This window comes from Ochotona curzoniae, unplaced genomic scaffold (genome assembly GCF_017591425.1).
Source record: "Ochotona curzoniae isolate NIBS_2020 unplaced genomic scaffold, NIBS_Ocur_1.0 contig_3498, whole genome shotgun sequence".
Classification (NCBI taxonomy): Eukaryota; Metazoa; Chordata; class Mammalia; order Lagomorpha; family Ochotonidae; genus Ochotona; species Ochotona curzoniae.
The window spans coordinates 42,173,456-42,199,491 of record NW_024465885.1 but is presented as its reverse complement, the minus strand read 5'-3'; the positions used below and the strand labels follow the sequence as shown (position 1 = coordinate 42,199,491).

The 26,036-nt window shown below is 44.7% G+C and overlaps 1 protein-coding gene across 3 annotated transcripts in view; it reads left to right on the top strand.

The window, feature by feature from the left end:
- Positions 1 to 26,036, top strand: part of TIAM1 (TIAM Rac1 associated GEF 1) — a 198,993-nt gene that overhangs the window by 7,986 nt on the left and 164,971 nt on the right. Inside the window, exon 3 of one of the 3 annotated variants that reach the window (XM_040980719.1) lies at positions 17,464 to 17,556. The exons of the other annotated variants lie outside the window; for them this stretch is intronic. The gene's annotated coding sequence lies outside the window, so the exon portion shown is untranslated. The remainder of the gene's footprint in view (positions 1 to 17,463; positions 17,557 to 26,036) is intronic. 3 annotated transcript variants of the gene reach the window in all.

The window sequence follows — 26,036 nt, the reverse complement described above, 5'->3', positions numbered from 1 at the left end:
GCAAGTTTCAGTTTAGTTTCACCTAATGACCAGCAAAACAGTCAAGAGTTTTTTTCTAGAAGTTATTATTTATTTATTTGAGAAGCAGAGTGACAGAGAGGCATCTTCTCTTCACTGGATCGCTTCCCAAGTGGCTGCAGCAATCAGGTTTGGACCAAGCTGAAGCCTTGAGTCAGAAACTCCATCTTGGTGTCCTGCATGGGTGATGGGGATCCTGGTAAGGACCTGTCTTCTGTTGCCTTCCCAAGTGCATTGGTTAGCAGAGAGCGTGAGTGGAAGTAGAGCTGCTGGGAACTGAACCATCTTTCCAATGTTGTATCACAAGGAGCTGTTTGACCTGCTGCCACAGAAGGCTGTGGGGCTCATTTTAGTAATCACTTCTTCATACGGGGACATTTTACCTCCAGTGTGTGCCCATGCCCCCTTGGAAAGGAACGAAAAGAGGATGAGGCTAGAAGTGAAGATGCAAAGGAAGAGAAACTACATGCATTGAGCATCTGTGATATACTTGGAATTCTAATCAGGTCCTTGGCAAGGCAGTACAATGTCCCTTGACATTCACAGATAGCAAAATCCAGTGATGCTTATTGAAAATGACATAGAAGTTTCATAGAGCCACAACACATCTTCTATACACTTGTCCTTATCTCTAAGTTACATAGGATACCTGATACAGGGACTGGGGCTTTGTGGTATGGCTGGTAAAGACATCCCATATGGGTTCTGGCTTGAGTCTCAGCTACTCTATTTCCAGTCTAACTCCTATTAATGTGCCTGGGAAAGCAGCATACGACCTATCAAGCGCTTGTGCCTCTTTCACCCACATGGGAGACTTGAAAGAGGCTCTTGGCTCCTGATATCGGACTGGCTTAGTGTTAGTCATTGGAGCTATTTGGGGAGTGGACCAGAAATTAGAAGATCTCTGTTTCTCCTTCCCTGTGTAAACTTTGCCTTTCAAATAAAAATAAAATAAATCTTTAAAAAAATGAATACAGGGTAAATCTAATATAAACACTTGTTATGCTTATCTTCTAGGGAATAATAACAAGGAACAAAAGTCTGTACATGCTTGGCACAGATTTGTCTTTTGTTGTTGTTGTTATTGTGGTTTCTTTTTCTTTCTTTCTTTCTTTCTCTTTTTTTTTTTTTTTTTTTTTTTTGAGTATTTTCCACCTACACTTGAGCTTGAGGATGCGAGACCCACAGATGGGGAGGGCTGACTGCACCTGATCAGTGGCACACTCCTCTGCCATGTGCACATCCCCAGTTGCAGTCCCATGGATTGAACCCACGTGACTTGATGCTTGATGCAAGCCACAACATTATGGGTGGGGCAGGGTGGAGGAACTCTGGATTAGAGCTGTGTTTTTCTGACTTTCCAACCTAGGAGTGTTCCCACGCAAATTGTCTTTTGGTTCTGGGAGGCAGGAGGTGTTTCAGTGATGGTATCTTATCAAATTAGCTGGAGAATTCAGACTTTCAGGTTAATTTCTTATCTGTATCTTTTCTGCAGTAGCCCATCCGGTTTTTCCTAGCCTTCAGTGAATTTGTCAAGCCATTATTGGTTCAGTCATCATGTTGTTACTGTGTGGCTTTTTGCCAGACAAATAATACTGAAGAAAACTGCAGAATTAGGGGTCTGAGTGTTAGCTGCTCCCCTAAGCTGGTTTACTAAATGTGTGTTTTTCTCCTCCTCTGTAAGAAGTAGCAGACTCTGACCATCTTATCCTGGGGTGCATAGGGCCTGGGATGTTGGTGCCTGGTGCTGCTACAGCTGGACACCCTGCAGCCTCCCTCAAGCCCACCCCTTCTCCTGTTCATGTTGCATAAACATTGGTGTGGCAGGGACAGATGGCCACTCTGGAGGCTCCTTTGATGCCACATTTGGTTGCCTGGGTGGGGGGTAGGGTGGTAGCAGCCAACCTCCACAGGAGGAGGACAGGCAGACTGGGAAATACCCACTTGACAGTGGGTAAACAGTGCTTAACTCTGGAAAAGCTGGGTGCCCTGGCCCTGTACAGGCTAGGGCAGTAATGGAGACAGATTTACATCAGCGTGTTTAGCTTGGGAAGAAGCCAGGCTGCTCAAAGCAGAGCTTTTTTTCTCCCTGCTCCTATTGGAGCCTCTGCAGAGAACTGTGTGCCTTTGGGGTTGGTGAGGGAGTGAGGGGGCTTGTGTATAACTGTCTTCAAAGTTTTTTTTTAGAAAAGAAAGCTGTCCAGAGGCCTGGGTTAATTTGCCTGTAGGCTCAGGTGCAGGTACCAGGGATCTGACAAAGTCAGGACCGAGCCCGTTGCTATTATCAGGGCTACCTTTGCTGGTCAAACATCATCAATCTCTGTAATGCAGACGGAGGGCTTTGATGGAAAAAAGGAAGCTAATGAAGAACAGCACCCAGACTGGGTGCCAGGCAGCAAAATCCCTCCTGCAAGGGGTCCAGAAGTTGACAGCTCCAGGGGTTTCTCCTGATCTTGGCTGAAGAGGGAATGCAGAGATAGTCGCAGTAGTCCAAAATGCAAACACAGTGTGGAGTTCAGCCAAAAAAGGAAGAGCTCCAAGTCAGATTCCAGCCTTTGGGAAATAAGCAGTGCTGTCTGTTTTTCTGATGTATATAGAGGAGTTCCAGTGAGCCAACAACATCAGGTAATGTATTCAAGTGCATAGAGTGACGCTGAGTTGTTATGCTTCTTATGAGTTCTTTCTGGGGGGTGGTACAGGGGTGAGGGGAGATGGCAAGGTTACTTAATTCAAACATTTATTCTTTTAGCAAATCATTCATGGAGGCAATGTAGATCTACTCTATGGAAATATTCTTGGAAGACTGGATGAAGTGTGTCACACAGCTCCCCCTCCCTCAGGGCCTCATGGATTAAAAGGGAAAACAGGCAGGCTTGGGAGAGATGGTAGGGGTAAAGCAGAATACACGATTTTGGGGTGTGTGTGCAGGGGGAGAGGAGTGTTGTTTGTTTTAAAGACTGCAAGAGCATTAAATAGCATATGCCACATTCTGTGATCTGTTTTTGAATGTTAAATGCTTTAAAAAATGAGAGGCAGGAGGGTAGAGATTCAGATAGATTTTTCAGGCACTGGTTCACTCTCCAAATGCCTGTGAAACTTTAGGCAGGGCCAAGCTGAAGCTGGGAGCCAAGAACTCTGTCCGCCTCTCCTCCATGACTGGCAGGGAGCCACTCCTTGAGCCATCACCTGCTGCCTCCCAGGGAGTGCATGAGCAGGAATCTCTCCCTGGGAGCGGAGCCAGGAGCTCGGCTTTGACACGGCATGCATGTGTCCCAGGCAGTGCTGTAACTGCTAGACGTTCCATAAACTTGAAGAGTCAAGAGGATGGTAAACCGAAAGGATCACCAGTGTGAATGAATTAATGTTGATTTAATGAAATGTGAAAGAGAGAGAGAGCATGCGTAAGTGAGCTTAGAACAGGAAGAGACTCAAGTTCCTATCCTGGGTGCTTTCTAACTCTTGAGTCTTAGGTGAACCAGTGCTGCTTGGCTGACTCGTGGCATCCTTGGGGTCCTTGTAATATACAGAGGTTCTTCATCAGGCAAAGCCTGCAATGCAGTTCTTTAGGCATTAAGGCTCAGCCTGTAGCTTGACACAACAGTCAACCCTCTGTACCCATGGGGTTGTGCCACTGAGGAGTCAGCTAGCTGCAAATTGAAAAGCTTGGTTCAAAAAACTGCTCTGCATTGAACATACACAGACTTTTTGTCATTTTTCCGTAAATAATGCAGCAGGTGCATTGTATTCAGTTTTCTGAGTAATTGGAAATTATTTAAAGAATAGGGAGTTTATAGGCAAATGTTACGTCATTTTATATAAGGTTCTTGTTATCGTCCACAAGTCTTGGAGCCAGTTCCCCGTGGCTATGGAGGGATGACTCATTGTGGTATGGATTTATGTGTTTGTTTTTTTTTTTAATTTATACATTTCAGACCCAGATATTAGAGTTGTATTTTGTATTTTTTTTTAATCTGGGTTATCTTCCATTTGTGTTTTTCTTCTTTTAATCCAGGAGTAAGAGGTTTCACGTAGGATGAAAATGTCTGAAACTAAAGAGAAGATAGAATCTGGAAGTAATTTTCAGTAGTAGTGAAATTAAACAAAATGGGTAAATACAGTAGATGAAGGCAACAGTGAAGTACAACTTGCTTTTTTTCAATAATTGGACATTTTGGGCAAAATGACTTTTTTTTTGAGGCCTTGGAGTGAAAAGGAAGCGAGGGTTAGACTGTAAAGATTCAGTAACTCACTCAAGTGCATCGCAAGGTGGCGTTTGAACTGTTTGCCTGCCTTTTATTTCTGGATCTTTGTCCTAAAGTCCTCCGCTCTACCAGCTGATTTATTGCAGGTTGTACTGCCTGTCTCTTATTTCTGTTTGTCGTTTGAAATCTGACGGCCACGAGGCACTTCTTCTATGAGCTTTGTGCAGCCACAGGTCTTCTTCACCTGTCTGCCTTTTGACTCGAAGGGTAAAGTTGGATGTGACTGCCTGGAATCCTTGGGCTGTGGTGATTGCATGATGTGGAAACTCAGCTGCAGAATGCCAACCTGGGGTAGGAGCGAGTGATGTCCTCCAAGTGGAAGCTTCTCTAAGAGGCCGTTAGACTTGGATTTTTGTTTTTAATTTTATGGTACAATTCTGTAGGGTCTAGGATCTACCCCCCCCAAAAAAAAATCTCTACCCCCCCCCGACTGATTTTCCCCATATTGTTGCAATAATATAGTCATTTGTGACAAGTTAGAATTCCATCAGTCTGTTATTTAAGTGTGCCCCAACTTCGCTGGTACAGACTATGTTACACGGTCCAGGATCCCATTATCTAAACACGTCCAGCGGTTTCATTGGGAGCCCATCTTTGATTTGGAAGGAGGGATGCATTTTGCATTGTATCTTCACATCTGGATATCGTAGCCTCTATTACTGCATCACTGTAGATTCCCTTAAGTGAGAAGCCACAAGATAAGATCGAGAGCAGATATGAAGTTAAAACAAAGACAAATTGAAAAAAGAAAAAAAAACAGATTTTTTTCTTAAGATTTATTTATTTATTTATTTATTTATTGGAAAGGCAGACCATATTTACTAACAGGAGAGATAGGAAGATGCTCCATCCGCTGGCTCACGCCCCAAAAGGCCACAACAGCCAGAGCTGAGTCGATCTGAAGCCAGGAGCAAGGAGCTTTGTCCAGTCTCCCGTGTGGGTGCAAGATCCCAAGGCTTTGGACTATCTTCTACTACTTTCCCAGACTAGAGGCTTGGAGTTGGATTCTAAGTACAGCAGCTGGGACACCATCTGGTGCCCTTATGGGATCCTGGTGCCTACAAGCCATCAAGCCATTGTGCTGTACCCAAAGCTTGTGTTGGCAGTTTCTCGGTTCTCCACTCCACTCGGCTGTTTTACCCAACTGGTAGCAGCAGCCCATGTGTTCTTTTAAGACCTACCATAGCTGCTGACACATCAGGTGCATTTTAAAACTGTACAAAAATCGGGCCCGGCGTGATGGTGTAGTGGTTAAATTCCTCGCCTTGCACACTCGAGATCCCATATGGATGCCGGTTCTAATTCCGGTGGCCCTTCTTCCCATCCAGCTCCCTGCCTGTGGCCTGGGAAAGCAGTCGAGGGTGGCCCAAAACTTTGGGACCCTGCACTCGCATGGGAGACCCAGAAGAGGTTCCTGGCTCCTGGCTTTGGATTGGCTCAGCTCCAGCTTTTGTGATCATTTGGGGAGTGAACCATCGGGCAGAAGATCTTCCTCTCTGTCTCTCTTCCTCTTTGTATATCCACCTTTCCAATAAAAGTAAATAAATCTTAAAAAAAACCTACAAAAACCATAATAATCATTAAAAGAAAGACTCCTACAAGTTTTCAGACAAAGGTATAGAATAAATATGGCAGTACCTATTTTACCAATTGCATTTCAAAATCCATGATGAAATAAAGTGGAGCCATGTCAATTCTGAGCAGCCCTTCTCTTAAACATACTCCCTCACATAAAAACTCCAGCCCCAAGCCGCTCAGGGCTACCAGCCTCAGCATCTCTTGGGCAAAACACAGAGAGTGTGGCATCCAAGAGTCCGAACCTGTTCTCACAAGTGATGTTCTACAAGAAGGGCCTTCTCAGTGATTCCTGAAATCACCATGCCGCCATAAAGGCCACAATGGCTCGAGCCGAACTGATCCTAAGCCAGGAGCCCGGAACCTCTTCCTGGTGTCCCACATGAGTGCAGGGTCCTAAGGCTTTGGCCGTCCTCCATTGCTTTCCCAGACCACAAGCAGGGAGCTGGAAAGGAAGTGTAGCAACTGGGACACGAACCTGCGCTTGTGTGGGATCCAGGTATATTCAAGGTGAAGACTTCAGCCATTAGGCTACTGTACTGGCCCTGGTGGTCATCATTTTGAGCCAAGAATCATAAGATAACCTAGGATGAAACTACAGGTGAAATAATAAAACCTCATGGAACCTCCCTGGATGACTCATTCCCATGACTAGCACCATCTCTCCAATGCCACTGTTAGATCAAGTCTCCACCATAATCTATCAGTCTGAAGGAACAGCTGCCTGAGTTCTGGAGAACCAGACCTAGTTAGCCTTTAACACACAGACAAACCAATATTGAGCAGACAGAATGCTGACTTTTATTCATGGTCCCCAGCAAGGTGTCTCCTTAACTTCAGATGCTTCTCCAAATCCTGTCTCTTGTCAAACAGGAGGCCCAGATGTTAGGAGAATCCGCATGTAATGGAGCCTGGAATCTCCCCACTGTCTTTGTAGTTATGAGAGCTTTGGTTTCAATGTCAGGTTCCTTCTTTTTCCTTTTTCTCTGTGCATTGTGGCTGAGCTGTTAACATTAGGGTTGCAGTTCTGGCAGATGGATTTTCTGGGTAAATTCCATGTTAGCAGACTTTCCTGCCCTAGAGTTAGTAAGAGTAAGGCTTAGGTGGTGTTTGCAAGTATTGTGGCCTGGGGACCAGGAATGGTTAACTCGTGCCTTGTTCTTATTACCCTTCTGTGAGGGGTTGCCAAGGGAACTATGTGCACAGGGCATATTAGCATCTAGCTGCGCAATCATGAAGGTGTTTCTGGAAGCTTCTCTGTTTTTCCTTGAGAGCTGGCTTTTACTGTTTGAATTCATCACCCACATGTTCTCCATGTATTTTCTGAGTGCCTCATCTTGTGCCACACTCAGTTCCAGGTAGCTAAGATATAGTAATGGACATGACCAAACAGCATCCCTGACTTTGCATGACTCTATGCACTATGGATGCAAAATGCACAGTGAGCCAGTCATGGTAAAAGGCAGTTATTACAACAGGCAGGTGTTGGAGCTTGGACTTTGATGGGGATTAAGAAGATCTGCTGTATGGGCGACAGTGGAGCAAATATGGTGAGGTGGGGGTGGGACAGAGAGCAGGGCCTGGCATATTGGGAGGATTAGCATGGAGACCACTCAAGCTTAGCTGTAGAGTCAAGATGTTGGACAGGAGCGTGGTTAGGAAAGCTGTGCTGCTACTGTTGGTGCTTTGGAAGCTTTTGGAGGGTTCTGAGCAGAGGTGGGGACCTGAGTTGATTCTGAGTTATTTACAGTACAGACCAGGTATGAGGAACATCCTGTTGGCTGGGCCACACAAGGTACTGAAATTCATTTGATCTGATCCTTCTGTAAGTTGTATTCAAAGTTCAGAAAGCCTGTAACAGGGGTCCTAGCATGGTGGCCTGGTGGCTAAAGTGCTAGCCTTGAATGCACTAACATTCCATATGGGCACCTGTTCATATCATGGCAGCCTGTTTGTGGTCTGGGAAAGCAGTCAAGGATGGCCCAAGACCCTGCACCCATGTAGGCCATCCAGAAGAGCTCCTGGCTCCTGGCTTCGGATTGGCGTAGCACTGGCCATTGCAATCACTTGGGGAGTGAATCATTAGACAGAAAATCTTTCTCTCTGTCTCTCCTCCTCTCTCTATATATCTGACTTTGCAATAAAATAGATTGGAAAAAAAAATACCTATAGCAGGATAATTCTTTTAAAAATATTTTTAAAGTACTTAAAAGGCAGAATTTTAGAGAGGAGGGACTACCTGACTTTCCAATGTACTACTTGTACTGCTTGACTCTCCAAATGGCTGCAACGGCCAGGGCTGGGCCAGGCTGAAGCTCCATGTCTGCTTGGATGGCAGGGCTGTTGCTCTTGATTCATCTGTAGCTTTCACAGGCACATTAGCAGGGAGTCGATCAGATGTGCAGCAGCCAGAAATCCAACCAGCGTGGGTAAAGGATGCAGGTGCTGCAGGTTTCAGTCTAACCCGCTAAACCACAAGCCGGCCCCAGGCTAGTGTTTAACTTAATAATTTTGTCTGGGCTGTGAGTAGTGTTAGAAGTATCCAAATGACCTTTGGCAAAAGGAAGGTTTCCCACCGCTGTAATGCAGGCCAATCCACTTCCTCCTGTGGACCATTGCTACCTATGGCCCTTGAGTGTTGACTAGATTTTGTTCAGACATACACAGCCTGGATCCTACTCATTCTGTTGGTTCTTCTGCCTAAATTTATTCAACTCCATTACACATAGTTATCTTTCCTGGTGGCTGGTGAGTAAAAGAAACTTTTGTCTTGTTCTGTTAGGAAAGCAAGGGTAACTTTAAAAAAAAAATGATGGAAAATAACAAAATTCCGTGTAGCTGCCATTCCATTTACCCTCCAACTAGGGGGAAAATAATCTCCCTCCGCATGCTTTGGCCATCCAGACCCCACCTCTCCCCCTTTCCCACTTTGGTCAGGCGGTTCACTGAGGGTGTCCCTTCTCTCTAGAGCTGCCTATCAGTGTGGGTTGGATGCATATGGCAGGTTTCTGAGCCTTTCAAAGATGCAAACCTGAGCTTTTTGGCTTGTGAGCCTGTTCATTCATTTTAAGTGGCATGTGGTAGATTTGTCCACAGATGGTAGTCGATCAGTGTACTTTGAACAAAATAATAATTTTCACATCTGGCCCCCTTTTCATCTAGGGATCTTAAAACCCTGAGTGCATATTAATTAAACCTTACATCGCAGCAAGGTAGGAAGGCATGGAAGCAATCACTTTAATCACCACTGCAAAGACTTGGAGGGACAGCCGCGGGCCCCGCTCAGTAACAAGCATTTTGCATCTCCCAGCCCCTTTCATCTAGTGCCCTAAAAACCCCACAAGTATTACCTGGTGGGAAGTGCATTATCATGCACATCTGTAGGGAATAGGAAATACCCTGGGATACCAGGCCTGCTAGCTTTCCAGAATTGTCTTCTAGGGGACCCCATGCAGTTTTATGGGTTCTCCCTGCTTTGTGCACGTTCTGCAGTGTGCAGTGAAGGCTGACGGTATGAACTGAAGGCTGCTGTGGTTGCCAGGAAGGCAGTTTGCTTTTCTGTGCATGTTTGATATGCAGATGGGCAGGACATTACTTTTCAGATTTCTCTACATTGCAAGTGCCAACAGATAACTCTCAATAGCCCAGGATTCTCTCTTCCAAATGAATTGGCACAACAGGAAGGCAGGAGAGTGCCCTGCCTTTCTCCACGGGGAAAGATTGGTGCATACTTGAGTTCATTCCTGTACCTGTAAGAAAAATGCAGCACAGCAACCACAGTGAAAGTAGAAAGTGGTGCTGCTGTGTCCTAAATAGGCCAAGAATCCCGCTGCTCTCCTGTTGGAGCAGAGTTAGGGATCTGGCTCTTAATGAGATCAGGTGTTTACGGGCACACAGGCTTGGCATGAAGGATGGTTTGCAAAGAAGTTGGCCTCCATTTTAAATAGAATGGTTTTTGTTCTGTATTTTAGACATTCCTAAGTGCCAGCATAAAGCATTTTATGGATTTTTAAAAAACATAATATATTGCTATTATATAAAGAACAAAGTGGAAAAATACTGAAAGCCCATACTCGGGGATACCTGCAAACCCTGTATTCCTGGTTTCTTTCTTTCATTTTGAAAGTTGCAAACACATTTGTGTTTCTGTAGGTGAATGTTTACGTAATTAAAAACAATTTTTCAGAACGATTTCTTTATTTGAAATGCAGAGAGAGAAATAGAGCAAGCAAGAGAGAGAGAATGAATCTTCCATCCAGATGGGTGTAATGCCCAGGGCTGGGCCAGGTCACAACTAGGGACCAGGAACTCTACTCGCTTCTCTCATCTTCTTCTGTCTTCCCCAGCTGCGCTAGCAAGGTGCACTAGCAAGCGTAACAGCTTGACCTGGACCGGTACTTTAGCAGGTTTGCTCCATAACCCGTGCCCCAGATTATGTTGTTTTAAATGAAAGCCCTTCTGAGTGAATTCTAAAAATACACCCTTCCGTGATTCTTCTCTAATAGTATCCAGCCTTCACAACAACAAAGCCTTCTTCTTTTTTCATTGTGTTAACTATAGTACCGATGTGTTCTTGTTTACCTTGGTGGAACAGCCGGTGTACACCCAACGGGTAGGTCTGCACCATTTCCTTGTGCTGTGAGGGCCCCGGTACGCGGGGGCATTTTCAGACTGTTGATGAAATAGGTTAGTAATTGGGGCAAAGAAATGACTTAGAAAGCACTTTGTAATTTTACAGTTGAAATAAATCAGAGCCTTTGTCTCCAGCACACACACAGTATTTTCTCTCTGAGTCACTTGAACCCCTTTGCTGAAGGTCTTGTGGATGGGACCCTGGAACTGGGGCCTTGTGACAACTCTGAAAGTGCTGGCAGACCAGGCGGCCCCAGAACAGCTCTGCGCCTCACCATCGTGTGGCCTTGGGCAAGTCACGTAAGCGCCCTGAGCCTCAGATTCTGCTCGGAATGACTGCTTTCCTGCTCGCATTCTTGAGAAGATCAAAGTGTTTCTGCAGTACCTGACCTAGAATTAAGTCTCTGTAAAAGGTTTCTATGACTGTTGCCATTAGCCTCACAGCCACCTTCTCTTCCCTTAGGCTAGAACCAAGTGAATGAAAGTTCTAGAAAGATTTCAGCCACCTGTACAACACCATTGTAGGAACTGCCCAATTTTTTTTTGTTTTGCTTTGTTTTTAAAGGTTTATTTATTTTTTTTTCGGAAAGGCAGATACATGGAGAGGAGGAAAGACAGAGAGAAATATCTTCCATCCGATGGTTCACTTCCCAAGCGGCCACAACAGCTGGAGATGAGCCTATCTGAAGCCAGGAGCCTCCTCCATGTCTCCCATGCAGGTGCAGGGTCCCAAAACTTTGGGCCATCTTTGACTGCATTCCCAGGCCACAAGCAGGGAGCTGGATGGGAAGTGGGGCTGCCCGGATTACAGTTGGTGTCCATATGGGATCCCGGGCATTCAAGGCAAGAGCTTTAACAGCTATGCTAGTGCGCCAGGTCCAAACTGCCCAGTTTTAAGACTGACTTGCTGCCTATCCTGTGTTAGAACTGGGATTCTTATCTCCATGATCCAAAAGAGTTGGGCATCATGGAACTTACAGTTACTGAGCCAACTAATCTGTTTCCTCTCTTAATGTGTCTGTAATACAACTTGGTTGTTTGTAATGCTTTTGTTTTTTGGAGTAGTTTTGAGTTGACAGCGAAATTGAGAGAAAAGCCACTGAGCATTTCCCTGCAGCCTTCTCTACCACTATGTAACTCCTATCTTACCAACTCCCCACCCAAGGGAGTTGCTCCCATCCGGGAACCTGAGCTGAGCATTGTCACCCAGGCTGTGGAGTTTGCAGTAGGGTTTGTCCTTGGTGTGAGACGTTCTGTGGCTCTGGCAGATAGAACGATGCATATCCATCACCACGGTGTCAGGCAGAATAGGTTCACTGCCCTAACGTCCTCTCTGTCCATCCCTCCAGCATCACTAACCCCAGGCCAACAGCAGGGTTTTTTTTTTCTTTTCTTTTTAAGGCTGTCCCCTTACTTCTGCTTTTCTGGCCTGTCCTCTGGTTGGAATCCTACAGTAGGTGGTGCTTGCACACTGGCTTAGAGCTGATTTGCTGTGGCTTGCTCCTCAAAGCCCTCATCTGTCTTCTTCACATTGCCTGTGATGTATACTTCTACCTTGAACTTCCCTAGGGAACCTGAGTTCCCTGAAGAGCAGAAATTTGGCTTCATGGCTGAGTTGTTGGGAAGCTGTGAAGTAGGTCACTACACTTTGTTCAAGTTTCCAGGGAGTGCTTACTAGTCTTACTAAAGTTGAAGTAGAGCTGAACATGCTGCACTCACACATACTTTTGACAATTCCTATGGTCTAAGACAGGCATAATGGCACAATGGGTTCAGCTAATACTGAACCATGTTAGAATATCTGTCTTATTCTTAGCTACTTAGACTTCAGCTTCCTGCTGCTAATGTTTATACTGGGGGGCAGTGGATGATGGCTCAAGCAGATGTGCCCTTGTCACCCATGTGAGAAACCTAGATGGAATTCTTGGCTTCTAGCTTTGGTCTCGTCTAACCCTGGCTGTTGCGTGCATTTGAGGAGTGAAGCAACAGATGGAACAGCCCTGAAACTGTGTTGTTCTACCTTAAAAAATTAAAGTAAGATACAAACTAGTCCAGTGTCCAGTATTCTAGGGAACTCAGTTCCATTGACATAGGCATCCTAGAGAACCAGTTATGGGGTGGTTGTCTCACGTGAATTGTTAAGACTACTGCCACAGTCTCTGTGTGGTAGGCAGGAGCTCAACCCTCTAGATCCATCATCTCAGTGACCCAAGCAGTTGAACCATGATCTGCTGTTTTCCAGGATGCATTGCTAGGAAGTTGGATCATAAGTGACATAGTGGTTGGCCAGCCTGTTGTGTCACAATGCTGTTCCCCATTCTAACTACTTTTTAAAAACGATTTATTTAGTTGAAAGGCAGAATGACAGAGACAGAGAGATGGATACCATCCATCTTTTGGTTCGCTTCCCTGTTGGCTGCAACAGCGAAATTTGGGCTACGCAAAGCCCAGAGCCTAGAGCTCCTTCTGGATCTCCCATAGGTGTAACAGGGCCCACATCCTTTGGCCATTCCCCTGCTGCTTTCCTAGGAGCATTAGCAGGAAGCTGCATTATAAGCATAGAACCTGGAACTTGACCTGGCACGTCACTGGGATGCCATTGTCACAGGTGGTAGTTTAACCTGTTGTACCATGATTCTAGTGCCCTGAGCAGGTCTTGAACATGCATTTTCCTCATTTACCAGTTCTTCCTTCCTGAAGATGACTGACTTATGATGCTGTCCAGTGTTTAGTATGGCGAGCAGCAGAAACATAGAGCTCCAGAAACAAAGAGAACCAACAGCACTTAAGCTGTATGTCCTGATACAAATCCACAAGAATAGACACAGGATCAGCTACAATGCCCTGGAGACAGAAAAAGTTTGTTTCAGACCTCAGAGGCTTTGTAATGTGGATATTCAGGTTAAAAGTTCTGAATGAGAAAAGATCCTGAATGAGATTTTTATCTTTCTAAGAACATTGTCAAGACAGAGACAAAATAATACTGAGGAGATTCATGTAACCAAACACTTTTTTTGTTCCTCCCAGCCTCACAGTCCAATTGATTTGTTTCTCAAGTATTAGATTGCATGTGTTGTATGATGACTAAATTGGCAAATGTTGCAAATAAAACTTACACATGAGAAGTCTAAATAGGAGCCGCAACACTGGTTCTCAATTCTTGGGAGTTATCATCTCTGTGGAGTCGAGTCTCTTATCTAAACCATCGATAGTGCATCCTGAACTGTATTATTAACTTGTGAACAGATATCACAACACCTGAATATTTGTTAGTCTGGAAGTTCACCTAGAACATCACAGTGAAATACTCCTTCTATGAGGGCGGAAGCTCTAACCAAATGCCCATTTAACTCTACCTTGCAACTTTGGCATTGATCTATGGTTGGGCATTAGGCTAAAGAAAAATAATCATCTGAAGAATGCTCCAGTGGTTCTGTGTCTTGGTTTCTAGGAACATTTCTGCTCAATGGGGGCTGCATGAGGACACGAGTATGTAGTAGAGCTGGCTGATCTAGAAGACACATAAAGTCTGCCTAAAATTGGAAAGTAACAGATGAGTTAAACACAGTATTTGAGTTCCTGTCAACCCACTTGAAACTGAGAATGTGAGGAGAATAGAGCTTCTTGGGAATTTAGAAGCTGTTTTTCTGGTGCAAGGTCTGGTGAATTGACAGAGTAGAGTCAACAGATGGTAACGGAAAGATTGGCTTCGCCATTGGTAAATGGTGGCTGGGAGAATTTGACTTGAAGGTAGATAGCATAGGTCTCTTACATATTCCTGTCTCATAGATTTTGAAGAATTTACCCACCTCTGCAGAGCTAACACTGGATAACAGCAGATTTTCTCTCGTGGGCCAGGATTCCTAAGATTGCCTGCTGCAGGAGATAGAACGGGTTGTACCTTGGGCTCCCCAGAGTCCTGGAAGATCTGTAAGAAAAGGGGAGAGAAAGGCTCCAGCAGGCATAGGGGTGAATTCCACCAGCCCCTCACTCTGTGCAGCCAGTGCTTTCTCTCCTCGGGCCACCCCTGAGGTAGCAGAGAGGCCAGGAGATTTCCTGTAGTTGAGAATCCTCCCTGTCAGAGGGGCCAGGGGAGCACAGCAGACATGTACCCCCAAGCTTCACAGAGTGATAGTACAGAAACACAGTTATTACAGCATTTTAAAAAAAAAGATTTCTTTATATTTTTCGAAAGTCAGATATACAGAGAAGTCAGAGAGAAGTGAATCTGCTGATTCACTTCCCAAGTGGCTGCAGTGGCCAGAACTGAGCCAATCTGAATCCAGGGGCCCAGAGCCTCTTCTGGGTCTCCTATGCAGGTGCAGGATCCCAAGGCCCTGTGCTGTCCTTGACTGATTTCCCAGGCCACAAGCAGGGAGCTGGATGGGAAGCAGGGCTGCTGGGATTAGAACTGGTCCCCATATGGGATCCTGGCATGTGACATGCGGACTTTAGCCACTAGGCTACCGTGCCTGGCCCTGTTCCAGCATTTTTGACCTGATAGGAGATCTTATTACCCTGTGTCTTGAGTTTGCCATCAGAGAGCTAATTGCCCCAGTCATAAGGTGAGGAGAAGAATGTCACCTTTGTGTTTTAGTAGACTTTTGCATTCATTTCCAGAAGGTTTAAATATCTTTGAAGTTCTCTCCATGAATCTTTTGCTAAGAATCTCTGTCCTGGGTCAATTCACAGGATTTGTGCCAAAGTACCTAAGTTAGTCTGTAGGATTCCTACTCTTTAAAAGCCACATGTTTTAAAAATATAGATAATGCCTTTTGGAAAGTGGTCACTTGCGTATGGATAGTGCTTTTCAACGGAAGGTTCAGACCCATTTGGGAAATATAAAAGTTTAGTGGCTTGGGGCCAGTACTACCAAACAATACAGCGATATCAAACAGAGGTTAAGCTAGAATCTATGATTGTGTGTCTGAATACTGAGTTGAAAAATATGGGTCCCAATATAAGAAAAACTGATGTATTTTCTGTTTGACAGTATATTTAAGATTTTGAGGAGTAATTTAAGAAATATGTGTATTAAAAATTCATTTGGTTTTATTTGAAAGGTGTATTCACAGAAAGATGAAGAGACAGGGAGAGGGAGAGGAGGCAAGGGGGCTTTAGTCTGTTGCTTCACTCCCCAAATAACTGAAATGGCCAGAACTGAGCCAATCTGCAGCTAGGCGGCAGAATTCTCCCCTGAATCTGCCGTGTGGATGCAGATGCCCAAGGCTTTGAGCCATCCTCTGCTGCTTTCCCAGGCCACCAGCAGGGAGCTGGAGCAAAAATGGAACAGCAAGGCCAGGAACCAGTGTCCATGTGGGATGCCAGTGCTGTAAGCAGAGGATTAGTTAGCCATGCCACTGTTCTGGCTCCACCCCTTTTCTTTCTTATAGGCATTTAAGAGTTCAGGATTCTTCCAAAATTTTCCTTCTTACACTCTGCTCCAGATGTTTGTCTCTATACTTTGTCAATGTTCTTTTAATGTCTGTAAGTTTAACTCCTTCTTTTGAATACCTTGATTTCCCTTAGTATTCACAAGTTTTAGAAATCCCTTTGAGGAGCAGTGTGACAAGTCAACTCTTTGAAACCAGAGATGTAAGCCTTCTTTTGCCTCATTTTTCCATCTGTAAAGTGGTCCTGCTAACCAACAGTAATGCTCTTGGAAGATTGTTGGGAGGATGTGTGAGCTCCTGTAGGTCATAGCATAACACAAATCATCAAAGTTGACCATTACCGTTCATTGTTGTACTGTTTCTATACTATGTAAGAATCACATTTTAGACTGTTTCGCAGAATCTGTTCAGATGTTTACTCTGGATGGTGGACACTCTGGGTCCTATAGTTGTGTCTTTGTTTTGGAAGCATCTGCTTAACCTTCTTATTTATTTATTTACTTACTTGTTTGTTGTTATTACTGTAGTCTGCTTGAGTTTATAGAAATTACTTTTCTCTCACATACTAAAAGAGCAATCTGTGTTTTCTTTCTTTATATTTACATCAACATTCTGTCCACCTACAGATGTTTCAAATGGTAGTTATTGAAGCCCATATGGGCATGTCTCTGAAGACTCACTTCTGTTCAAGCTCAGTTGCAAGAATCTTTTGTGTTCTTTTCAAGATTTATTTTATCTTTATTTGAAATGCAGAGTTACGGAGAGGAGGAGAAAAAGACAGTTCTTCTATCCCTTGGTTCGCTGTTCAAATGACCTTAGCAGCCAGAGCTGGACCAATCCAAATCAGGCGCCCGGAGCTTCTTGCAGGTCTTCCATGTGGGTGCCACGCCACAAGGACTTGAGCCATTTTGCACTACTTTCTCAGGCCATAAGTAGGGAGTTGGATCACAAGTAGAGCAGTTGGGATACCAATTGGTGCCCATATGGGATGCCGATGCTGCAGGTAAGGCTTTAGTTGGCTGTGCCATGGCACTGGTGCTTCAAGCATCTTTTCTTAAAAAGATTGTGGCAGAGGGTCCTGACTGGATGGCTCAGTGGCTGAATCCTCAGCTTGTGTATTCTGGGATCCCACATGAATGCTGGATTGTGTCCTGCTGCTCCACTTCCCATCCAGTTCCCGGCTTGTGGCCTGGGAGAGCAGTGTAGAATGGTCCAAGGCCTTGGGCTGCTGCACTCACGTGGTAGACCAGAAGAAGCTCCTGGCTTCAGATTGATTCAGCTCCAGCCATTGTGACCCTCTGGGGAGTAAACAGTGGATGGAAGATTTTTCTATCTCCTGTAAATTTGCCTTTCCAATAAAAATAAACTAAATCTTAAAAAATTGTATGTGCACATATTAACATGCACCTAGGACTCAGCGATTTTCCAGGTGTACATTCTGTAGGTGTTATATTTGTCTTTAAGGAAACCCACTGACTTTCCAGTATTATCAAATATACTCAAAGCAAATGCCTGCCCCAAGTTGAAACACTTGCATTCTTAGCAAAGTGTACATGAGAGCTTTACATCTCTACCTCTCACAGTAAACCAAGAAGAATTTGAAGTTTGAGGCTGCTGTTTCTTATCCAGTGATGTAGAGGACATGGGCCTGTGATCATCTTGTTTCATAGGGACAGGTGAGTAGCTGTTGTAATTGAAGGCTTGTGTGTGGTGTGGGTTTGAGAAGATTGCTGAGCTCTCTCCCCTGAGGCAACTTGACCCTTCCTGAAATTGTATTGTCTGACATTAATTTCTATAATCTGCACTACCTCTATTGTTCCTTCCTTTTACATCATATTTTCATGTTCATTTTTCTTCTTCTTACTCTCACTCTCAGAGGATGTCAAAATCTTCCCCCATGGAATGACTGCAATTGTTAGCATCTTGCAGAGTTCTCTAGAAAAAAAAAAACATATGAAATTAGGGTCAAGTGCACTCACGTTGGACTTAGTGATTGGCCACTTCTGAGAACTGGGGCAGTGTCACAGACCTCTCCGAGCTTCAGTTTGCCTCTTTGTCCAGTAGCTCTGTCCTCTGGATTCCCTGGACACGCTCATATTCATGAGGCTCACGTTTACTTTTTGTGAGAGTGTTTATTTCCTAAGAGTCATGATTTTCTTCTTCTTATAAAAAGCCTTGGATTGTTGTTTATGGTTCTTATAAATATCCCTGCTGAATAGTTGTCTTTCGGATTTTTACTTGTTGAACTCTTTATTTAGTAGAGCTTAAGCATTTAACTATAACGTAACTTGAAAATATAGTATTGTAAAAATTAACAAAGGAAGTATTGTGTTATTAAAATTTTACCTATGAAGTGTATAAAGCCAGTTCTCATTACATTAATTTCAAAAGTAAGTAAAAAAAATGTACTGATAAATTTTGGCTCAAGAAGGGTCTTTGTTAGAATTGCTTAAATCTTAACGATTTCTCAATCTTCCTATCATTTGGAAGGGACCTGGAGCTACATACTATATAACATACTTATGACAATACCTCACCTTTCTTCTCCTTTCCATTGCAAGACCAATATCATGTGCACAACTCTCATAGCTCATGTGGGAGGAAGTCTGATATTATTAGGAAGTACATTTGCAAATGAAAGTAATTTGCTTGAGTTTAAATAACTTAGTTATCTTTCCCACCCCATGGTTTAAGTTCTAAATGGATGCTGTGTCCCCAGTATATTTTTTTAAAAATTATCTACTTAAAAAAAAAAGATTTATGTTTATTGGAAAGTGAGATATACAGAGAACAGGAGAGATAAAGAAGATCTTTCATCTAGTGGTTCTCTCCCCAAGTGGCCACAACTGCCGGAGCTGTGCAGATCTCAAGCCAGGAGGCCAGAACCTCTTTTGGGTCTTCTGTGTGGGTACAAGGTCCCAAGACTTTGTGCCTACTTGACTGCTTTCCCAGGCAAGCAGGACAACCGGGATTAGAACTGGTGCCATATGGGATCCTGGTGTGTGCCAGGCGAGGACTTTAGCCACTAGACTACCACACCGGGAGATTTATCCATGTGTATTGGAAAGTCAGATATACAAAGAGGACAGACAGAGAGGAGATCTTCTCACTGACATGCTCCTCTAGTGGTCACAATAGGCAAAGCTGAGCCTGAAGCCAGGAGCCTGGAGAATCCTCTGGGTTTCCCTCGTGGGAACAGGGTCCCAAGGCCTTGAGCTGTCCTCAACTGACCTCCAAGGCCACAAGCTGGATGGGAAACAAGGCCACCAGGACATGAACTGGTGCCCATATGGGATCCTGGCACATGCTTGGTGAGGACTCCAACCACTAGACTACTCATGTGCTGGGCCCGTGTGTCACGATTTTTAGGAGTGGAGATTATTATAGAGGAGTGGGCTGGTTGAGTCCCATGTAGGAAATGTTCCCACACACATGTACACACATGATGTAGGGTTGTTGCATAGACCCATGTAGTGGATGGCTTGGTCAAGAACCAGGTCACTTGCTGTTGCGGGCTGGGCCTGGGGAGGGATCCCTGGAAACCTTGATGATATGTTTGAAATACCTTGACTTCAGTGTTTAAAGCTTTCCTCTTCACCAGGCAGTGCCTTCCACAGAAAAGAATTGCTTAGTAATGTGGATTGCTTGTTTTGTGGTGTCTGTTCCCCATTCAGGAAGCTGGTGGCCTCATCCAGGGCCTCCTCCCTCTCTTTGGAGAGCTTTCATTCTCCTGAGTTGGTGATTTTTGATAATATTGCCCTTGCTGTGTTGACAGAGATCATTTCCTGATGTTGGAGATGTTGGGAAAGTGACTCAAGTGTCCCCTCCCTGGTTCTGACAGAGCTTATTGGCAGCTGCTTCTCTGCATGGTCAGGGAATTCTGCCAAACCTAGGCAGGTGCTGCTGACTGGTTCAGGCAAGTTGGCCCTCTCTGTTATCTCCAGAGGACTTGGAAGGTGGCCCTTTGTCAAAGGATTGTGTCTTGCCAGTCACCCAGGAACTACGTGTTAACATATAAACCTGCAAATGACACTCGGTTGTAGAAGTGAATTTCTTAACATCTCGCAGGGAGCAGCTTTCTGCAGTGACTGTTGCCAGGCCTTGCTCCTCCTCACCTCAAGCGTGGCTAGCCCATCCCGTAGCATTGTTGCCTGCACTCACCGAGGCACTTTCCTAACTTGTCTGCCCTGTCAGTTTGGTGTCATGAAATCCATGGAAGAAAACACAATACCCAGAGGTTTCCGTTAGGGTGTGGTTGGCTTTGGATTCTGAAAGGCAGCTGTTGATCTGGATTTTCAGGAACTGAGTATGTCACAGAGCAAGACTGTGAAGCTAAGTTGTAACGCCTCTGTGTGAGTAAATGCACAAGACTCCTTTGGAGCCCTTTTTTTTGGTTTTATTTTATTTTTTAGTAGGCATCAGCATTGCCTGTCTTCCATTTATAAGTAATGTGCTGCCTTGGTACGAGTATACATTGTGAAATGACCGTATCAGGGTCATTAGCATATCTGTCACTCAAATATTTACCATTTCTTTTTGCATCCTTTAAGAAAAGTGTTTGTTTATAAATGGGGGGCAAGGAGAAAGCGAGCATGCACAAGGGTGTGAGAGTGGGCACGCGTTTGCTGGTTTATTCTCCAAATGTCTGCAGCAGCCCCTGGCTGGGATTAAGACAGGTTGTGCAATCCACATATCCCATGCAGGTGGCAAGGAGTCAATGACTGGAGCCTGGAGAGCAGATGGGACTAAAACCCAAGTACTGTGATTTGGGATTATTACCTTCACTGCTGGCCAAGTGTTCACACCTCTTTGGGGAGCCTCCCACAAATACTCGTTAACCTAGAGCAGGATTTCATCCTGATGGGCCAATTCGTGGGATACACAATCTCACCATTCAGTAGCTCTGTTTATTCTGAGGTTTCCTTATTGTGGGGGGTCTCAGGCCAGAGCTGGCAGCAGCAAGATCCAGGGTGCATCCGCATAGTCACTCGGGGATCCTAGTGTCCCACAACCAATTGGCCCTAAGCTCTTAAAACCCTCCCTTAGCTTCTCTGGTATACAGGGAGCGTTAGTGGGATTGTCTGAGGAGTCAGAGGAGCCACATGGAGAGGAGATGGAACTAAAACCCAAGTACTCTGATCTGATCTGAAATTATTGAAATGCTTTGTCTTCAGTGTTTAAAGCTTCCAGACTGGAAGTGGCCAACCTTACGAGGCAGAGTCCGCAGGGGAGAACTTGGGCCCGTGGTCCCCATGCTGCTGTGACTGGGCAGGGAAGTGAACATTTCCTCGCTTCCCAAGTGAAAAAGGAATTGATTAAATGTCTCTGCCACTTCTGGGTTTTTAGCTGAATCTTAAGGATTCCTGAAGGTGAGGTCATTCCATCAGGAAGCCCCTGACATGTTGTTTATCTCACTTGGTAGCCAGAGATTTAATCTGAATTTTGGAATTCACTGTTGCCTCAGTTGTTTATAAGCGCCCCACAGGTGGGAAAGAAGGGGACTTTGGATTTTATGATTTTTGGAAATGCCACCTTGGGGCCTGATGTTCATGGCCCGATCATAACAATAATGCGTTTGTTTCCTGCTTAGAGCTACAGAATATAGATGTCTGGTATACACCAAGTTGAGTCTTGCTGTTGTTCAGGTGGTTCCTTATAGAGATCTGTGTTGGCTCCAGAGATGCCCTGAAGATCTCCTTCCCTGCTTTGCCTCGAGCTTAGCACATGTTGCCTCTTTTCAAGGCAAGAGGCCCAGAACCTGGATTTCATCTCTTTAAGAAGTAACCGCTTGACTTTCTGGAAGCACCACAGCCATACTCACCTCTCTGGCAGGGTAGGAAGGATCCCGGTTTCCCGATGTTTCTTGCTCAGAGATTCCTATCGCCTCCCTCCCCTAAATATTTGAAAGCTTTTCATCTTTGGAAGAATTTTAAACCTATTGTGCAGCTCCCAGCCATCCTCTGCTGAGCATCGGTTAATCTCCATGCAGGTGTGTGCTCTCTGTTGGTGCTGTGCTGTTGGTGGCCACCGACAGGGGCACGGAGGTTGGACTGCGTTTGTTTTCTCAGACTTGCTTCCTTGCCCCCTGCCTGATCTGCTGTGGCTTTCATTCTGTCCTCTTCCCCAGCAGCCCCTCTGCCTCCCTGCCTTTGGTTTGCTGAGCTGTCAAATCAGCTAAGTGAGCTTGTTAAATTGAGAATCAATAGGCTCTAAATGGATGCAACAACAGAGCAACTCCTGTATCGACAGAATCGAGCTCAAACTTCTCATCCCTGCTGTGGCATCTCTTAGCCTTTGGCAGTCAGCGAATCTGGTCGTGGCCCATTGTACAACTTGCAGCAACCCTCACTCTCATCACACACACACAATGCACCCTCTTCCCACATCACACCAAGTTATAATCATAGCAGCACAATAAATAACAACAAATGTTGAGAATGGTTTTAGTAGGAGCCAAGTTCTCTTGTGAAATATTCTAAAATACTCATCGCTCCCAGAGGCTAAGGCATTTGGAATATATTAAAATATACATTCAATTGTTAAAAGTTTTTAAAAATAATTATTTATGAGACTAATTTATAAAACATTCATGGAAAGTGAACTTCAAAGATAAGTTTGTTTTGGTGAAAAACATCAAAATCCATACATACAAGAGATCATCAAAAAGCCTCTGAAAAGTTTTTTTTTTATGAAAATGATTTCAGAATTTTTTTATGCCAGAATAAGCTTAATTCTGTTTTTCATAATTTTTAAGTACCCTTATCTAATTAACGTGCATACCACTTATTGAAGGTTTTAAAAAGTTGCTGGTTAGTTATTAAGCATATGAAAGATAATGGGCATATTGCGTACATCAAAGCATCTGATACACCAGGTATCATCACCTGCCTTGTACCTAGTGAAGTCAGAGGCAGAGGTTAGATGGGTTGCTCAGGGTCCCACCACCAGGGGGCACCAGAGCCAACCATTGTGTAGTGTTGACTGATGGGAAGAAATTGACCCATCTGATCCATTCTCCCAAGAACCTCTAATTGTTATCCTTCCAGAAAAGGTCTTGTGAAACCTTCCATCATCTCACACTGTCGTCTTTCTGAAGAGCAGCAAGCCAGGGCTTCCAAATAAGATCATTTCCATATTGCTACTTTCTCTGCCATCCCTCTGCAACTCCAGGGCAGAATCAGAGCCTGGCTAAAAGGTAGGCCTATATCGGGAGATGGATTTGATCAGAATTGGACCGTGGTGTCTAGCTCCCCATTTACCAGATGTCAAAATGTCGACCCTTATGAAGCGTGGAGCAAAACCCATGTCTTCAGATCCTGTGACAATATGTACATTGCTTCCATCCTTTGTCCCTGATGGTGTTTGTCTCACTCCCAACTCTTGGGAGCCGGGAAGGTTCCTGAGAAGTCAGTGCACTCACTGTGTAGACAGTAGTTAGAGTTGGGGTTTGACTAGAAAGACAAAATAAAACTCGAGGAATGCTGACGGAGCATCGGGTGATTGCAGTGAGGACGTGGCAAGTGCCTCAACATGTATGGATAGCAGGCCTTTTGTCTCTTGTTATATGGAATCAGTAAATGTTATACATTCTTTCATTAGGATGTATTGTGGGGGGTTAAGAGAGAAGGCACCTGCTAGGCTGTTTCTTGACTCTTGCCTCCTTGTATGAAAGAACTCAAAGAGAAGACAAATAAACGGGAGCAGGGATGTAAAGTTTATTTAAAGATAAAGGAGAAGGTGCACGCTGAGGAGTATGAGCAGCCTGAGGAGAGAATGGGTATTGCTATTTGTGAGATTCACAGTCATCCTTATAGGATGGGGTGGTGCCCTGGGTAATGCTCCATTGACTGTTCAAGTAGGATGGAGCCTAGGACTGGGCTGGTGATCTTTAGAAGTACCATGGCATCTTGTATAGTATGGGAAGGAGGCCCAAGTGCATGATGGGAAGTGTGCTCAGCTTGCAGCCCATGTTGATTGGCTCTCAGTGGTGTGGGGGTTGGATAATGGCAGTCCTTAGCTCGTCCTTGATACCTCCCAGCCTATATCAGTTATACAGATTGTCTATATCTGTATGCACAGCTTAGAATAAATGAGTTATCAGAGTTTTGAGTTTTTTATTTGTTCAGAAATTTGCCACAGATTTCAAGAAAAATTGGCACCACAAAATAAAGCATTTTGTCTTCTCTAAATCATTCGAGAGTGAGTTGTTTCTTCTAAAGATATTAATGTAGCACAGGGGTCAGAGTCGTGGAATGAGCTGGTATGTTTCCATGACTATGTCACACATGGCAATCCATGGCTTGTCAGTTATCCCATGCCTCGTAAGGATGCTGCCGTTTAAGTGGGTGTTTCCAATGAAGAACCACGTGTGTCCTTTAGTGTCCACATGTCTTTTCACTTTTCTAGTAAGGAACTCTTTTCTGGCCTTCTCTTGATTTTTCTGCCCTTAAGACTTTAGAGAAACCCCAGCCAGTGTTCATGTAGAATGCTCTTCAGTGTAATTGCACTGGATGCCTTTCTCTGCTTCCTCATTGGCTGACAGAGGATAAGAGGTGTCTTTTACATCCTGTCTTCTCCAAGGCATCTCTTCTGACTGTCCATAATTTCTGACGATGCCTGCTCGTCTTGGTCACTGGTTAGGAAGGCCTCTCCCAGCCTTCTCTCTGGGAAGTTACTGTTTTACCTTTAGTCAGCAATAAATACTTTGAAATTAGGTATATCTCCTAATTTTCATCAGCCTTGTTTTAAAAAAAAAAATTATTCTCAAAGTCAGAGTTACAGAGAGAAGGAGAGAGAATTTTCTGTCGTTGGTTCACTCCCGAAGTGGCCACAGGTTCCAGGAGCTTCAGGTATGTCTCTTATGTGGGTGCAGTGAACCAAGCACATGGGCCATCTTCATCGCTTCTCCTATGCCATTAACAAGGAGCTGGAACAGCTGGCACACAAATGGGTACTCATGTGGGATTCTGGCATTGCAGGTGGCGGCTTGACTTGCTGCACCACTGTGCTGGTTCCATCATCAGCTTTTTAAAAAAGATTGAATCAGTTGGAATTCAGAAATTTGGGACTCCCTCCAGGTCTCCCACAAGCGTGGTGGGCGTTTGGGCACTTGGACCTTCTTCTGCTGCTTTGGCAGGCGCATCAGTGGGGAGCTGGTTCAGAAGTGGAGGATATGGCACTCAAATCAGCATTTTGATATGGGATGTTGACTTTGCAAGCTGTGGCTTAGTCCATGGTGTCACCATGCTGGCCCATCTCATCAATTTTTAATGTTATATGTGCATATTTGTGACGGCTCATGGTTTTCTATTGCTGGGATTTGATTGTATTCTGTAGAAATCTGCATGTTGGGGATCTAAGCCCCAGAGCCATATGTTAATGACATTTGAAGGAAGGACATGGTGTGTGTGTGTGTGTGTGTGTGTGTGTGTGTGTGTGTGTGTGTGACATTAGGATTACACAAAGTTGTAAGTGTCTTTATGTGAAGAGACAGGACTGACACTCCATTTCAGGCACCTGTGAGGGTGAGTACCCTCTAGACTGTAGTCCATGGTTTGTTTACAAGTACATTTCATGCTTATGTTGGGGTAAGTAAACCATTGACAACTTCTGTGGGGGGTGGAGGGAGAACCATTTCTGTTCTAAATTGAAAAAATAAGGAGTCCTGTTTAGAATGTGTCACTTGGCAGGGCAGGGTGGCCTCTTTGCCTCTAGGCTCATTCTGATACAAATGCTGAAAAGACTCCAGAGGGGCTCAGTCATGTCACAGCCCAGATACGAATATGCTGTCATGGTGTTTTCTCCCCATCTCTGGGTGTTGATCAGATTTCTGAAGAGGATACTGGGATAACACTTGAAGGAAAGGTGTGGGGGAGAGAATCAAGTGTCCTGAACTTTCCGAGGAAGTGGCTGTCAGAGGAATCTGCAAGGATTATTCTAAAATTCTTTCCAAGCTCCTGGAAGGAAGGAAGGGAGGAAGGGAGGAAGGGAGGAAGGGAGGGAAGGAGGAATGGAATGAGGGAGGGAGGGAGGGGATGAGGGAGGAAGGGAGAAAGGTAGAAAGGAAGGGAGGAAGGAAAGAAGGGGAAGGAAGGGAAACCGAACCAGCTTTTCTTTTCACCATCACTGCTGATCACCCTTCCTGCTGCTTTTCTCT